The sequence below is a fragment of the Bactrocera neohumeralis genome, unplaced genomic scaffold, assembly GCF_024586455.1.
Source record: "Bactrocera neohumeralis isolate Rockhampton unplaced genomic scaffold, APGP_CSIRO_Bneo_wtdbg2-racon-allhic-juicebox.fasta_v2 cluster11, whole genome shotgun sequence".
In the NCBI taxonomy this organism is placed as follows: Eukaryota; Metazoa; Arthropoda; class Insecta; order Diptera; family Tephritidae; genus Bactrocera; species Bactrocera neohumeralis.
The window spans coordinates 10797986-10811440 of record NW_026089624.1 but is presented as its reverse complement, the minus strand read 5'-3'; the positions used below and the strand labels follow the sequence as shown (position 1 = coordinate 10811440).

The 13455-nt window shown below is 33.8% G+C and overlaps 1 protein-coding gene and 1 long non-coding RNA gene across 21 annotated transcripts in view; one reads left to right on the top strand and one right to left on the bottom strand.

Annotated features, from left to right (window-relative positions):
- Positions 1-13455, top strand: part of LOC126765682 (uncharacterized) — a 69187-nt gene that overhangs the window by 31770 nt on the left and 23962 nt on the right. For 4 of the 20 annotated variants that reach the window (XR_007668522.1, XR_007668523.1, XR_007668520.1 and 1 more), the window contains 3 exons: positions 8005-8136; positions 8194-8324; positions 8390-8485. The exons of 10 other annotated variants lie outside the window; for them this stretch is intronic. The gene's annotated coding sequence lies outside the window, so the exon portion shown is untranslated. Of the gene's footprint in view, positions 1-5153; positions 5392-8004; positions 8137-8193; positions 8325-8389; positions 8486-12361; positions 12602-13455 lie in introns of those variants that run through there. 6 more of the 20 variants (XR_007668527.1, XR_007668524.1, XR_007668526.1 and 3 more) reach the window with 3 other exon arrangements.
- On the bottom strand, positions 2176-3499 carry LOC126765793 (uncharacterized). Its single transcript, XR_007668586.1, has 3 exons — positions 2943-3499; positions 2714-2885; positions 2176-2486 (listed from the first exon to the last, which is right to left on the bottom strand). It is a non-coding gene; the product is annotated as an uncharacterized LOC126765793 (long non-coding RNA).

Below are 13455 nucleotides of genomic sequence, written 5' to 3'. Positions count from 1 at the left end.
CCATCGGACCTACATGATCGAGATGGAAAGGTCCCAATGGTTTGTCCTCCTTGTTGATAGGATTCAGCAATCCTTCTTTCTTTCCAGACTTAGCATCAGTGACTATACACTCAATACAGCTTCTCACGATTTTCGTTACTTTTGAATTTAATTGCGGGATAAAGAATGATTTCTCGACAGCGTCTTGTATTTTCTTAATGGAAAAGTGACTTTGCCGATGTGCCATCTTGATGATTTCGTCCTCTATTGACAACAGTACGACTATCAGCTGTTTATCTGGGTTTTTATACAGCACCTCGTGCTTTATGTAGAAATCTTCGTAGTCATCCTTCTCTAATACTTTTCGTACGGCTCGCGTCCAATCGTCGCTTTGTTGAGCCTTCTTGAGTCGGTTATTTAGTGAGTCTTCCAACATCAAGCACGAGACACGGCTCAAAGCGTCGACATGTCGCATTCTAGTTCCTTTTCTATGCTCGATTACATAATCGAAGTCTTGCAGGAAAATCGCCCAACGGAATACACGTACAACTGGTGACGCGTAGTTGAAAATACTGGGTTTAATGATCCCTTCTGCCAGCCACTGCGCCACTTGCTCGTCCACTACGCATCGATCAGCGTAGGACATTCGTCTCGGTCTCTCGAACACAGGATTATCGTCGATCAACAAAATTTTCATTTCGACTGGTGACTCGAAATTTCTCACAGAGGTATATGCGCCAACCATTTCTTTTACCGCATCTGCCTGTTCTACCTGTAGGTGGGATACGTTCACTTCAACATCGGCCTTCTCGTTTATGCTTCCGACCAGACATAATTCACCGAACTCCTTCATCAGCTGGACAACTCGATTTTCGCCCGCAACTGCCACTGGTTTTCCTGCTACAACAGCGCTCTTGCTTGCGCCTTCGTTATACAGCTTCTCCATAGCGTTCCACATTGGTGGATGCTCACGTGGCTCCTCAGCCACAGCAGCGCGCTCGCTCACGTACTCGCTGTGCTCTATAGCCACCGCCTTTTGCATACCACTGTTTCGGCTCACAGTCTTTTGCACCTGCTTGTGCTCACCCATGACCTTAGTCTCCGGCTCGACGGCTTCAGCTGCATGCTCCTTAGCATCAGCACCATCCGAGCTTTCCCCGCTATGCTTATCAGCCAGTTGTTGCACCTTACGTTGTTGTTTCCCTGCTTCCTTTTGTCTGAACTCCGCACCATCCTCGGTTACAATCAGATCGACATCCTTCAAAATCAAAACAATGAAAATTAAATAAATTTGTGAAATTTAAAGGTATTTGATGAAATGTTTTGTAATTTGAAACATCATAGTATTATTTTCAGTTGAAAATTATTAAAAACTCTTAATGATTGAGAGCTAACAACCTTAAATCCTATTATTGGGTATTGAAAGGACAAAAGTCAGTTGTTAAAATATTCTTTAAAAAGATTTAAATAGTTTCTCCATATAATAAATAACCACTATTTAGTAATTTATATTCGTACTAAATGTTGGGTATTGGGTTAATAAATGCCCAAAAATTGTTATTTTGTTCGATCTGGCCATAATGGAAAATGTTATAAAAAACGCTTATTTTGAGGCGCTCTCACACTGGAATAAGTTGGGCATCCCATTATTCCTGATGTGTGCTATACTAACTGCAAGAATAATAGAAACAAGATTGCGCAATGACGAGTTCAAATTTTGTTCGTTCTGCGCATCTACGTCACGGTTGACCAACTTACAATCAGCTGATTTTCAGTTGGTTGTTTTTCTTTGCAATAAGAAGCAATTTTGTATTGCAGGCATACAAAATCATGAATATCATCAAATTTAACATCAATATACATAAGTGAATATTAGTAAAAGATATCAATATAAGTGAATATTTTATAGTGAACATTTACCTACCTATTCATTTAATTGAATTTTCATTGTATTATTTAAAAAGAGACAATCCTTGCTGTGTTTGTTTCAACCAAATACATTTATGTAAATAAAAAGATTGAATATTTTGTAACCAAGTATCAATTTTTTGATATTATTTAACTTTCTTTTTTACTACACATATGTTCAATTATGTTTTTATTTAAGGAACGAATCCTAAAATACATTCTAGCTATGAAAAATAATTATTTTATTTTCGAGCTATAATTTACAAAATCACTTAAATCTAGGTGTTTCTGGACGTAATTTGTACATATATGCAAATCATTACCATTGACGTCGTCAAATATTGCTTGCAAGGCTCTCATATGCTCCATCAACATATCTGTTGGTTTTGAGAGTCCTCCTTCAGAAAGGTGATCCACCCAAGTATGGGACGAACAATTTTCGGAATTGGCACAAATTTCGGGGTTGTCTTTACCGTGTTTGTGGCAGATGTACCCTGCCAAATTCTCAAGTCCGTCGTTGTTGAGAATCTCCAAGTCATTATTTTTTTCGATTGGGTCAGTGGAATTCAGATCAACTGACACACGTTGAAAAATATTACCTGCAAAAATATAATAAACATACATACATGCGTATCAATAATTGGAATAAATTGTTAGTTATTATTAGCAGTATAATTAGGATAAAAAACAGTGGTTAGTATGCAAAAACTTAGTTTGTATGTAAGTACATATTTGCATTTGTTAACATCAATACAATTTTATATAATAATGTTTTCCGTAGTTTTAGGTTTATAATACTATGTACGTTTAATATTTTGATAATTACCGGTTAGAGATAAGTAATTTCCTTCCAAATCTGGTGTGTTGTCGACTTCAACATTTCCTTCATCTGTAATCGGTCCTTCGTTGTGACCAAGTATATAGGAACGCAGCCTACACTTGAACTCCTTGTCAGGGTGATCGTGATAGCAATTTCGTTAGACTCCGCGAACTTAAACCTGCAAGAATGTTTGGTTATAGAAGTAAAATTATTGTAATCAGAATGCTATAATTACCCATTTCACACTGCAAATTTATTTCGAAGGCTTCTGGCGCGAAGTGCACAAAAATGAATTCACTGTTTCAGTACTGTTTTATCCTAAGGGAAATGGAAAAATCTCCACTTCGTAGCACTATTTTTACCATTGTTATTATTACAACCAAACACTGCACAACGCATTTTAAAAATATAGAATTTAACAATTAATATAACACTTGAAAACACAATTCGAATTCACTTTTAATAGCGCGGGTGAATAATAAGTCAACCGTGACGTCAGCAAGAACAGCTGACTGAAAGCAAACATGCGCATTGCGTAATCTCTTTCTCTATCATTCTTGTACTAACTGTATTGCCGTGCTTATTGCCTGTGGAGACTCCCTATTCCTTATGGAAAGCAAGATATAGAATACTAATTAGTATGCCATATATTGAAAGCAATAAGCTGTAAACTCTGCAGTTTGACAGCGCAGTTTTCATTCCTATGAAAATTTTGAAGAGGCAACATATCCCATATACAAATATGCAGACGGCATTTTCATTTCGGTAGTATTAAATTTAGTAGAGCGAGTATTAAGACGGTTGTGTTATATTATAAAAATAAAGTACATTTCCAAAATAAAATTTTTCCAAGAAATTAATTTTTTGTTTAGTATTGTTAATTTACAGAAAAATTATGCAAAATTGGTTGGGAAGAGCGAAGTCTTAAATTTAATAAACTTATACAAGCATAAGTCAAAATATCATTGCTCATTTTAAATTTATTATTTTAATTGGTATGTAAAATTTATGCCACAACTATTACATAGTCCAAAAATATGACTTCTTATTTTTCCCAGAAATACATTTGTAAAAAAGGATCTTTCTCCTTTTTTTATTTTCCACATAAAAGATTTAAACAGTTCAAGACCTCAAAACATGCGCTACATCAGCTCGAACCTACCTACTAGACTTCTGCGTGAATGCACCCATAACGGCAAATGAATTACTTATTCTAGAAGTGGGCACACTTCTTTTTCTGCACAGTATAATTGAGTGAGAGTGAATAGGGAAATATTGACTGTATTGACTGGCAGTGTTTTCACTCACTCAATAGTTGTACAGCTGTTAATGAGTACAGCAAAATTGGTGTGCAGTTAACGCACTGTACAGTGTTTTGGTATGTCATATGCAAGAATAAGATGAAAAAAACATTGTTTTTATTTTTTCAGTGAAAATGTATTTATTATAAAACAAAGAGCTTAGCAACTAATAACATTTTAATTAAAAGTAATTATGTTAATTATTTTATGCTACAAATGATTCTATATTTAATTCATTAATATTGGAATGGAGAAACGTAATTTTATTTACCAAGTCTTCAGTGGTGGCAAGTTTTGAGCGCTTATCGCTTATTAAATTTTTTGCTACAGAAAAAACCCTTTCAGATGCTGCACTGCTCGCCGGAGTTGCTAATATCTTGCAGATAATTTGTTCCTTTTCTAAATCTGCGAATTTTGTCAATTTATTTGTGGTTGGAAATAAAAATAGGGCAATGTTATGAAATTTGTTTAAATTATCATTAACTATGGAATCTAAATATTTTAAAAGTGGAAACTTGCATTTTTGTACAATTTCGATGTCATTGTCTTGTGGAGTGGATCTTTTTTTTAGGTTATTAATGTGTGGAATAGTCAAATGCAATGTTGGATAATTGTTACCCTCCAGCTTTTTCGAACAAGCCTCAAACGAAGCAAGAAGTTTAACCAGTCCGCTAATATTATTTAAATTAATATCTTGAATTCTACATATTTCTTTTTTTTCCATCAAAATCTGAGAATTTTATTGCAACAAAAACATACATTTTTCCATGTTTATGCACGTGTTATTAATACTGAACTCATCTGCACAGTTGTATAATAGCACACACAAACTGTCGGCACAATTCCGATTTCTTTGGCGCCGCGATTTAAAGGTACCGTTGGAAAGAGGAAGTCCTCCTGATTAAAAAATATATAGTGTTATAGGTACCGCAAACGCTTAGTTTACGAGATATTCGACCTTAAAGTTCGAAAATTCGCAAAATTCGAACATTTCAAGAAGCTATTTCACCACGTTAAACCCACATTATTTACATTTTTCTATTCAAATTAATTAAATTACATTATAGTCTTTAAAATAAATCCACATTTTACACTTTTAGCAGGTTTTTTATTTAAAAATCGTTATTTTAAAAACTACATTTTAGACTCGTTTGAACCTCATTTGTTTACCAAAAATCACGAAGAAATGGAGCGCTGCCATGTGATGACAAGGCAATTCGCTGAAATTCCTCTTTTTCGCAAAAATTCCTCTATTCATGCATATGGATATTTTCTTTTTTAAATTTATTCAGCAAATAAGTAATATTATATACATGTATTAGTAATATTATATAATAATGTTACGTAATAAAGTGTAAGGTTACAGTACAGTACGAAAACTCACTGAAAATTTTGCAAATTTAATTTTGCAATTTCTCGACTTATGGTTAGTTTTTCTTCCGTATTATGCACTTTTTATACACTTACAATTCCCTACAATATTTCTACATATTTATTTTTTATTAATAATTTAGATATTTGCTTAAAATAAGCATTTTATATTTTACATAAATATTACTACACGCACAATAACAATAAGTGTTCCGTGTTGTCAAATAATAAGTGTTACCATATCACAAATGATTGAAAACAATAAAAATAAATAAAAAAAAAACTCAAATGCATGAAAAAATTATCCTGGGCGACCAACACCTGGGTGTGTCAGGTTTTTACGATTGAAACTCCTGTTTGCGTTGCACTGCCTTATTATATCCTCTCATGCTTATCGTCAATAAGTCTCTCGCCACCGGGGATTTCATTTCTGACTGGAAATTGACATGCATTACCCCTATTCATAAAGGTGGTAGAAAGGATGATGTCTGCAATTACAGGCCTATTTCTAAACTCTCTACTATTTCGAAGATTTTTGAGTGTTCTGTTAAAAATAAATTATATTTTGCAGTAAAATCAATAATTAATGTCAATCAGCATGGGTTTGTCCCTGGGCGCTCCACTGTGTCAAACTTAGCAGTTTTTAGTGATTACTGTATGTCTGCATTCTCCGCTGGATTTCAAGTAGATTGTGTCTACACAGATTTCTCTAAAGCCTTTGATAAAGTATCACATAATATTCTAATTAAAAAATTATCATCACTAGGATTTCACTCGGCCTTCTTGATGTGGATTAAATCATATTTGCAAAACAGACGATGCGTAGTCACTGTTGATGGAGTGTCATCTGATTCATTCACTGCGTCTTCGGGAGTCCCACAAGGAAGCGTCTTGGGTCCACTTCTCTTTGGGCTGTTTATCAATGACATCTCCTGTTGCTTCTCTTTCGCCAACTTTCTGTTATATGCAGATGACTTAAAAATTTTTGCATTAATCAATAACACACAAGATGTACTCAAACTTCAATGTGATATTGATACTTTTCATAATTGGTGCCTGAAATCGAAACTTTTTCTGAATGTAGATAAATGCTCACAGATCTCCTATGGTAGGGACGCAACATATTATCTTCTAGCTACAGTATTTCTAATTGCGTCCTAAAATGCGTTACTGAAATCAAAGATCTTGGGGTAATCTTTGACAACAGATTTTCTTTCAGTAATCACATCAACTATATCACTTCAAAATCTTTTTTTGTACTTGGCTTTGTTCGTCGAAATTCTACAAATTTTTCCGACCCTTACACGTTAAAATTACTGTACACATGTTTTGTGCGGTCCATTTTGGAGTATGCAGTGTTTATTTGGAGACCATATTGCATATCGTCAATTAACAGGATCGAGCGTGTTCAAAAGATCTTTCTTAAATACGCTCTCCGCTCCCTAAAGTTTGTTGACCCAATACCATCGTATACATCGCGTTTATTGCTTTTACATCTTAAATCGCTGGAAAATCGAAGGTCCGTTCTCTCACTTTCATTTGTCTACAATGTAATTAACGGGGAAATTGACTGTCCCTACTTATTAGGGAAACTCAACTTCAATACTCCCCAGCGTTGTCTCAGATCCATTTCGCCATTTTATTACAAAAAGGAAAGTACTAATTTTGCTGAATATGCTCCCCTCAAGAGGGCTATGCGGGAGTTTAACTCGATCTCCGAGAAAGTTCTACTTGATTTTTCTCACTCTAGGGTATCCTTCATTAATACCCTCAATTCTGTTTTTTAGTTTTAGTTATCTACTCTTGTTATTGTAATTTTATTATTTTAGAATTCTAATATGCATCCTAGTTTTTCATTAGTCTGTAAGAATCATTGTTCATAGACTTTACTAAATAAATAAATAAATAAATAAATAAATAAATAAATCCTAGTTTTTAAATATATTTAAGATTTTATAACTTATTGTTAGGCTTTTAAATCAAAAACATGGCATTTCCAGATTTCCAGATTTCCAGATTTACACTAGACACTTCGACCGACTATCCTTGTGGCCTGTTGTTTGTAATCGCAAATGCAACCGGAATTCTGTACTGTGATACAGTTCCAATGAAAACATATTTTCGTCTTAAAACCTGTGTTTCCGTGTAAAATCTGTCAACCAAAAAAACACATTGAAAACCAGTTTTCGATGAAAACTACTTGAAAACTTACATTCCACTCATTACAATCGGTACCTGCTCCAGTTTAGTTGATATTATTGGAAAACATATTTTGCTAGGCCTAAATTGTCACTTGAAAATTACCGTGCCATTCTGTGCTGTGTACAGTAACAAGTCTCTAAATTTGAGATTTTAAGTTAGAAACAATGTTTGTGACTGGAGACGATTTTTCTATTCTGTAAGTGACAGTCACAAAATCTATCACATTTCATTATTCAGAGATGTTCTATCCTTAAATTGAAATAAATATGTCGATTGGTAATCAATATTCTTGTTAGTTTTGTGACCTGCTAAATATCAGGTGACAATATTTTGAGACTAACGCTAGGGACTGTTATAGCAACTAGTCACAAATTGAGACTTTACCTCAAAATGTCTCAAATAGTGACTAGAGACTGCTTACAGAATTGCTCTTCGCGGACCAAGAAGAAAAAACCACATAATGGAAGAACTGGCAGTGGAGTTGCAGCAACAAGATGTGCATTTCACAGCGGGTGAAACAAAATCAAAAATGCACAATCTGTCGTAAAGATTTAGGTACTTAAGTAAAATTAAGAAAAAATAGAGTTATTACATAAATATCATGTTTTACAGGAAAGAAAAGACAGCAGTCGGGTCAACTGGCGGTTCTCCTTCGCAGTGGCCCTTATATGAAAGAATGAGAGCCGTACTGTCGCCGTACGTTAGCTACAACACCGAGGGCTTAGTCGAGGAAAGCTTTTAAAGTAAGAGACATTTGTTTTGTAAATGAGTATATTATTTATATTTACATACATATGTACATTTTTAGAAAGGTTCTACTAACTCGGAACCACTGCAAATTTCGGTGGAAACGGCTGCCTTTTCTTAATTTGTTGCTGCATCCCCATTGCCATCACCGATAATAAAAATAAATAATTTTCAAAGTCTAATATTAAAAAAATTTCAAAAAATTAAAAAAAACCCAACTGATGGAAGAATATGTGAAAGACTCAAAAGAACCAAATAAACTATTGCTTGAATTTCAAAAAAAAATTAAAAATTAAATGAATATGACTTCATTTTGCAACATGTTTATCGTCGCCTTAAATAATTATAGTTCAGCCTTTTATGTAATAATTAAAATAATTTTTATATGGAGAAAACAAATAAACTTTGTTTGGGGTGAACAACTTTATCCTTGGTTTACTGTGTATGCAGTTCTGTCCAATGTACACATGTACACACATTGTGATACAATATACACATGTACTTATCAAAATATGTTAAAGTGTTGTCCGTTGTGTTGTTCTTTATTAATTGGGTAGTCAGATGTAAGTATATAAACATGACACGGATTTTGGCACTAGTCTCCAACTCTTCCAAAGCGCGTAACCATTTAGAGTTTAGTAGAAGACAATTATCCATTTCGTGCTTAAGTGATGACGTCTCATAAATTTAGAGTCATTACATCGCCCGGGATTCTCCACGCTTATGTAAGTAAAACGGTATCTGAAAATACATTGTATACATTACTTACGTATTTATATGTACATTGAGTTTCTAAACATTATTTAGAATCAACTAATGCCATTAAAACGGTGGAATACCACCCTTTGTAATTGTAATAATCCACAGCTTCGTCAGATGATGGGTGAACCTCAATGTGGCATCCGTCTGTAAACAGTTATTAGACCATTGGCGCAAATTTAAGATTTTACCACCAATCACCAATTCTGATATGCTTTCCCTATTTAGTGGTAACATTTTGAAACAGAATGGTTGCAGTAGTCTTCAGATTTCGGTGTTAAATTCCAGCAAAATTTCGCAAACCGTAGATCTTCCTACTCCGAACATATTAGCGTTACTCCGATTCTCTGCACTTGAGCCTAAAACAAATATTGTTATAGCCATTCTTTTATCGATCGAAATAGCTTTTCCGTAGTTTGTATCCATTTTTAGTAGAGGCCGGAGGATGTTACATAATTTGTTAAATGAACTTCGGTTTATGCGAAAGTTTTCTTTAAAAACAGCAGATCCACTTCGTTGGCAATCGTGTTCCCAAAACTGATTCCTACTAGTGATGAGCGATATTTCACCACCGGTGATTTTATCACTGTGATTGAAAAATCGCTTATAGTCACTGTTATTGCTAGCCCAAAATATCAGTGATTGGTGATTTTTCTTCATGCCAATATTTCACTGTGAATGAAATTTACAATTGACACTAGCTTATGAACAATAATTGCATGTGGTGATTTTTTTGGTGTAGTAGGAATTGTGATTTTGAATACTTCTTTAATCACTGTGAATATATGTGGTGATTGTTTGTGGTTAGACGTTTTGATTTTGAATACTTTTTCACTGTGAATATATGTGTATTGCGTTTTATTTAATTCCGTTGAGCATTTTGCATAAATTAAAATATTTTGAATTCGAATTTTCTTAAATTTATTAAATATTGTGAAAATGTCTTTTAAAATAAATAAAAAACGAAGTGAAATGTGGCAATTTTTTGAAGCAATAAATGATACTCATGCAAAATGCAAAATTTGTAAAGAAGATATATCATATAAAACGACGAATACGAATTTAAAAAAAAGAGCAAAATCGGCATCCAACAGTGGAACTTCCAGGAGCAGCGACGGTGCAAAAAATAGGAAGTAAACAAACGGAAAATCCAGATGCACAGCATGAAGTTACGGAAACAAATGTACAATACGGTAAAACATAACATTTTTACTTCGGAATTCAGTTAAGAGATTTAAATATAGTTTCAGAGCCTGTTCTGCGCCAATCTAAAATAACTGCAGGGATATGTAACATGAAGATTTCTGCAAAGGCAAAAAAGGAAATAGATAATGCTTTGCCAATGCTCTTCAGTAAAGACTTACAACCTTTCAGCATTGTCGAGGACAGCGGATTTGTCCAATTCGTTAAAGCGCTAAATCCTGCATATGAACTACCCATCGGCATGTAGTATCAAGAACGATAATTCCGGCATTATATGAAGCATGCGTCGAAAAAGTGAAACTAAAAGTGGCGAATGGTGTTAAATTCTGCATTACAACCGATTGTTGGACATCTCGCAATACAGTGAGTTACATAGCAATTACACTACATTTTGTTAGTGAAAATTTCGAATTTAACATTATTTTATTGGATTGCTGTCCAATGAATGAGACACATACTGCCAAAAACTTAGCCGAGCAAATACAAAATGTCACAACTGAGTGTGTAATATTTGCAGTGTCTGATAACGCGAATAATATAAAGAGTGCCTTACAAAATGAGCTCAAACTACGCTACTTCGGCTGTTTTGCGCATACCATAAATTTAATTGTAAAGCAAGTATAAGTGGCTACGACATTAATACAGTTTTACAAAAAGTAAAACAAATTGTCGCTCATTTTAGAAAAAGTAAAAGTAAAATTCAAATGAAAAATGTATGAGTTTTCAACGCAATGCTGGTACCGAACCTTTGAAACTAATTCAAAGCGTTGAAACTCGATGGAATTCTACATTTTACATGATTGACGTTTTATAAAAGTGGAAGATGCTATTAAAAGTACTGTTGCTCTCATAGATAAGGAATTACCTCGTATTAATCCTGACGAATGGTTGTTGCTAAAGGATTTACTTACAGTATTAAAACCTTTTGAGTACACCACAAAAGAAATAAGCGGCACCGGATCAATGGTTATTCCTATTGTAAATGGTCTCAAAAGCGTGTATAATAGGTGGACAAAAGCCAATTCTTATGTGGATCCTGTAAAAGCAGTGGCTTTTGAATTACTAAACGGAATAAATGAAAGATTAGGAAATACCGAAAGGACAACACTCTAGGCATGGCATCATTCTTGGATCCTCGTTTCAAAAATTTCGCCTTTTCTGACCCCACAATAGCCGACATGTTTAAAAATCGTATAATTGCAGATGTAGGTAGAATAATTCAAGAAGCCCAAGCAAATGAACCCCAAGAACCACAAGTAGAAACCTCAGAGTTTTCAATATGGAGCTATATAGACTCCAATATTGCGTCAAACAAGCCGCGAGGTACTTGTAATTCAAGAGCCATTATCGAGGTTCAGCGTTATTTGGAAGAGGTAGTAATTGCTCGAAATGCGGACCCCTTCAAATGGTGTCAGCAAAACAAATATAAATATCCATATCTGTCTCCCATAGCTCGGATAAAATTAGGATGTTTAACGTCATCAGTTCACTGCGAACGGCTTTTTTCTCCAGCTGGACTTATTTTAAGTGAAATGAGAATGCGCTTGGACGATGAAAAGACAAAAATGTTGATTTTTTTAAATGCGAATCACTAATAGTTAATAGTTTTTTGAAGTTGTGATTTTAAAATTTACATTTAATGTGTATGTGAGCTTTTTACTTTTTCTTACTTAATTACTTTGACTTAATGTTATAATTTGAATTATATTAATATTATTTTCAATCTAAAACTGTTTATTTTTGAAAATCAATTAATTTTTATTTTATTTTAGATCTGAACATGTGCAATTTGAAATGAGAACAATTTTTTTTATTTGTCCTCCTGATTAAAAAATATACAGGGTTATAGGTACCGCAAACGCTAAGTTTACGAGATATTCGACCTTAAAGTTAAAAAATTCGCAAAATTCGAACTTTTCAAGAAGCTATTTCACCACGTTAAACCCACTTTATTCACATTTTGTTCTTCAAATTAATTAAATTACACTATAATCTTTTAAATAAATCCACATTTTACACTTTTACCAGGTTTTTTATTTAAAAAATCGTTATTTTAAAAACTACATTTTAGACTCGTTTGAACCTCATTTGTTTACCAAAAATCACGAAGAAATGGAGCGCTGCCATGTGATGACAAGGCAATTCGCTGAAATTCCTCTTTTTCGCAAAAATTCCTCTATTCATGCATATGGATATTTTCTTTTTTAAATTTATTAAGCAAATAAGTAATATTATATACATGTATTAGTAATATTATATAATAATGTTACGTAATAAAGTGTAAGGTTACAGTACAGTACGAAAACTCAAATTTTGTTTCAATATGTATGAGTGCATGATAACCGCAAAATATAACCACTTCATATCCAAAACTCATATATTAAATATAATAACATATACAGTGCCGCACATAAGTATTGGCACAGCAACCATTTTGTGTTTTTCGGCTATTTTAAAAGCAGACTAATGTGTTATTTAGTGTAAATATATTTTTCTTTGTTAAATCCATTCATTAACTACCACATGCACTAATTTTTTTATAATAATTCATTTTTAATTATACTTTTTAATTCACATTCATAAAAAATAAGCAATTTTTACGACACAAAAGTATTGGCACACTCAGTAAATTATAAAGAAAAAAAACATTATGCAATTTAATTAATATTTGGTGGGTAGTCCATTTTGCTTGATTACAGCTGCCAGACGCCTTGTCATGGAATATACTAGTTTGTGGGTTGTTAGCTGGGTTATTTTGTGCCATTCCTCTAACAAAGCCTGCTTCTACCCCAGTTTGTTGCAAACTGTCCGCTTTCTCAACCGCCTTTCCAACTCCTCCCACAAATGCTCAATTGGGTTGAGGTCTGGAGATTGTGGTGGATGGGGCAAGAGGTGTTCGGTGTTATAAATTATTCTTCATTCTTACAATATGAGCCGAATGCTTTTGGTCATTGTCTTGCTGAAATGTGAATGGGCTTGGTAAATTTAGTTTTTGAGCACTTTTTTTTTCAAATTTTGCTTCAAAATATTTAAATAAACTGTTTTGTCCATAATGTCTTTTATGAATACCAGCTCACCCACAACTGCAGCAGCAGCAGCCATGCATCCACACTCCATCATACCACCACCACCGTATTTCACTGTTGGAGCAAGATTTTGTTTTTC